A 4,119-nucleotide genomic window follows, 5' to 3' on the forward strand; every position below is an offset into this window, starting at 1 on the left:
TTTTCAGTAGGACCTGGAATGACTGGTTTTTTTATTTATCTTTGTTTTGCTTTATTAATTAATCTTGGGAAGAGAGAAATCTACAGAGAAATTTTGAACAAAAGGGAAGAAGTGAGGGATTTCAGAATAGGGTCTGATATCATGTGGTAGAGTGGGAGTGGGAGTGGGAGGGTGAGTGAGGAGGGCAGGCAGTAGAGGCTGCAGGAACCTGGGACTAAAAGCAGCACATAAAATCCCTTTAGTCTCAAGTAAGTCTTGATAATAGTGGGGGAAGGCTGAGCAGGATCTGTGGAAATCAGAGATAAAGAAGCAGAAGCCAGGGGACAAATCAGCAAACGGAACCAAGAAGGTGGCAGAGTTTGGATGGGCTAATGAGCTTGAGCTCAGGTATATGAAGTTTTGGGTGGCAATAAGACACTCAGGTGAAGATGTTAGTAGGCTTCATGCCATAATATATGTTTAATGTACTCAAGTCAAAATTCAGAAGTCTCTAGGTCTATCACAGAAAAGCAAAACATTCGAGGAAAATATTAAAACATTTATATGTTGATTCATGTTTTAGTTTGACTCTTTGCAGTCATTTTCACATGAATATGTTTGTATACATGAGCATGTAGTGAGCCCTGTTCTATTACTTTAGGGATCCCACACAGTGACTCCAATGGCCTCGTTCAAATAAGCATCACTTTTTTCCTCCTCTCAATCTACTTTCCTTTACCTCTTAAACACTAGTGAATGGAAATGTGATATTTTTAGAGAGTGTTGTGCTGATGTTCCACAAACAGGGTTGCCATTTTACTGAAAGACAATTTGTGTTGTATCTATTAAATTTTCTCTGTCCAGTATTCTTCACAAAGCAATTAACCCATCAAGGTCAGCATCATAGAATAAAGAAACATATTCAAGCCAGTAAAATATAGATTGCATTGTAAATATTATTTCTTCTTTAAATGTTGTCCAAGACATTCTTGATGCCAAGGGCATTGTTTTACTCATCTTTGAGGAATATAATTATGGGGACTGAGTAAATGACAATATCTAGTACAGTGCAATACAACATAAACAGGTTATCATTAGTGGAAGGATAAAACTTATTTGGTTCCTGGATCTAAGTATCAGGAATCAAAAGTATGGCAGTGGGAAATTCAGAGAAGGAACGATTGAGTAGGCTCAAGTAACATTTTTCTTTCCAAAAAGAAAGCATAAAATGGAGAACTCCTATCTCAGCCTCTGGCACTTGAATTTCTGGAGTTCTCTGGTACAAAACCATCACCATTATTCTGAAAGTCAGTTAACATCCTCATAAAAGCAAGTATAGATTCATGGTCATCCTTTACCTAAATGTTCATCACACAGATCCTCAACCATCATATTCAGGCTTTTCTCCTGAGAGCCTTTGGAAGAAGTCAAGTGGAAAAACAAGTGTATGATGTTGTAGCACAAGTTTCTTTGTCATATTAGCTATTAATCTTTCTTTTATGATGCACCTATTTCTATATTCTGTATTGTTGTGATAAACAGATCTTCAGTACGATTTTGAGAAGTTCATTGGTCTTATTCCTATGGTTTATATCGTTAGTGCTCTGTTTAAAGATAACAAGTGCCATAAGTACACATATAGACTAATTATGTGCCTTCTATTGTTTTTGTTATATTTTATAATTCAATTTGTTTGGATGAATGTATTTTGAAAAATATAATTTTATGAGTTTTCCCCAAATTACTAGCTAATAGTCCTAAAAATACATGTTAAATAATCTAATCTTTATTATTTATTAAATTGTTTTTCTACTTTTGAGTCTACTTCTGGAATTTGTATTGTATTATTAGAAGTTTCTATAGGAGCAAACACACTGTCTTAATCTTTTGCATTTCTAGGACCTACATCAATTCCTAATACTTAAGCATTGACTCAGTGGATAAATTCTCCACTTCATTTAATCAAATTCAAAGACTTCAATAAATATCTCTGTAAATAAATTTCTCTTGCTTTTGTAACCACATTGCCAGCCCTCATTGAAGCCCTATTATACTTTTTTTTCCAATCCATTTTATTGCATTTCACAACTGAAGTAAGGTTCTAAAATGCAAATCTGATCAAGTAACTTCTCCAGTTAAAATTTATAAATGACTACCCATTTCATCTTCCATGCTTTATTGGTTATCATTCCATTTGTGACAAAATACTTAAAATAATCAAGTTATAAGGAGGAAAGGTTTAGTTTGGTCCATGGTTTTGCAGGTTTCAATCATTGTCTTATAAACTATTGCTCTGAGCCTGTAGTCATAGAGTACTTCATGGCAGGAGAACATGAAGGAGGAAGTCACTTGCCTCTTGGAGTGCAGGAAGCAAAAGAGACTGAGGAAGGAACTAGGTCCTGAAATCCCCTTTAAGGTATGCCACCAATGACCTAACTTCCTCCCACTAGGCCCCACCTCCTAATAGTTCTATCACTTTCCAGTAACACCACCCTGAGGACCAAACGTTCAAAACATGGACCTTGGAAAATGTTCAAGATCAAAACAATAGCATATGCCTTTGAGGGCCACCAAGATCCTCAGTTCAGCCAAATGAAATTGTTACTTTTCCAAATATGCCTTACTGGTTAATTGTTTGTTTATTTTTTAATTATTGCCTTTATAAAAGTTGCACAGCTTGGTAAGTGCTACAATAGAGTATGGACAAAGTAGATTAGGATGAAAGGAGAAGGTTCTTGAATGAATTCAGGGAAATGAACTTACTCAAGTATGAATAAAGGCACAGAGGTAAGGAACATCATTCATGCTGTTCCAGAACTACAAATGGTTGACAGTGACTAGAATGAAGGGAAAAGTGAAGATATGAAGAATATCCAGACCATGAAGTGTCTTGCATATCATGTTAAGGACTTCAAGTCTCTCCTACAATAAAGTGAAGCCAATGAAGTATTTAAAATAAAGAAGTAGGTTGATTGCATTCGTGGAGGTAACACAAATAGATTGACGGTAAATCCAAAGTCAAGAGCCTACTAGAATATATTCTTCAAGAGAATAGGTAATATATAAGGTCTTGATCCCAGATAATGATGTTAGAACCAAAGAAAGGAACATATATGAGGTTAATAAAGAAAATTCTACAAGATTTTCTGACTGATTAAACATAAACATGAATAAATGGAAGAACTTGTGATTAAACCCCCTGAGGAAAGACTCATCAGATGCACACTAAAATGAGCCTATTTGGACTTAATATTAGAAAGTTTGAACCCTCTTCCAAGAAGCTGGGAAGTAAGAAAGTAGAGACTATCAGCGCAAATGCCACTGTAACAAGCTTAGCTGTAAAGAGAAATAGACAGGTAGAACAGTGGCTAAAGAAGACACCTGCCCTCCCCCTTTAATTTGCCATGAGATTTGTGGGGGTTAATAATGTCTCCTAAACCAAGTGCAACCTCTTTGAGGGCAGATACTATGTCGTGGTTTCCTGGATGACCACTTGGTTTTCAAAGCTCTAAAATTTTACAAGTTTCTAATCCTCCACAGGGTCTATAATTATACTGGTAGTCAGGCAGTAGCATTCAATTAAATTTTCTTTTTTGAATTGAATACTGTGGATGGGTGACTCAACACTGAACTGGATTATTCAAAATGTCAGTGCCTCAATTTCCTCCTCATCAACAGCAATTACTATGGGAGTTCTTTTAAGAGTAAATCGAACATGGAAACATTGTCCTTGCTGTCAAGAAACATTCCCATTCATCTTTTTAATGAAAAGGCCAGTCTTCCTTCCTTCCTAGAAATATTATGAGGAGAAGCTTATATATGTGGGCTAGTGCATGCATAGGGCACGCACTAGAGGCAGCCAATATATAAAAATCTCCCTTCGTATATTATGTGCTCTGGGTAGGTATAACCACAAGTCAGCTAACCACATGAGATGTTTTCAGGTCTGGCAAGAGGGATGGAAAGCTCACTGCATCAGTCTCTTCTGTGAGTGCCTGCACGCTTTTTGGTTTCAGGCTGGAAACGTCCTGTGGTGTATCTGGCCTGGCCAAACCCAGGAAGTACTGAACTTATTAAAATTTAAAAACAAACCGAAGTTGTTTGGAACCTCCCAAAACATTTGTGTTGTGTCTGAGGGTA

This window comes from Ictidomys tridecemlineatus, chromosome 6, assembly GCF_052094955.1.
Source record: "Ictidomys tridecemlineatus isolate mIctTri1 chromosome 6, mIctTri1.hap1, whole genome shotgun sequence".
Classification (NCBI taxonomy): domain Eukaryota; kingdom Metazoa; phylum Chordata; class Mammalia; order Rodentia; family Sciuridae; genus Ictidomys; species Ictidomys tridecemlineatus.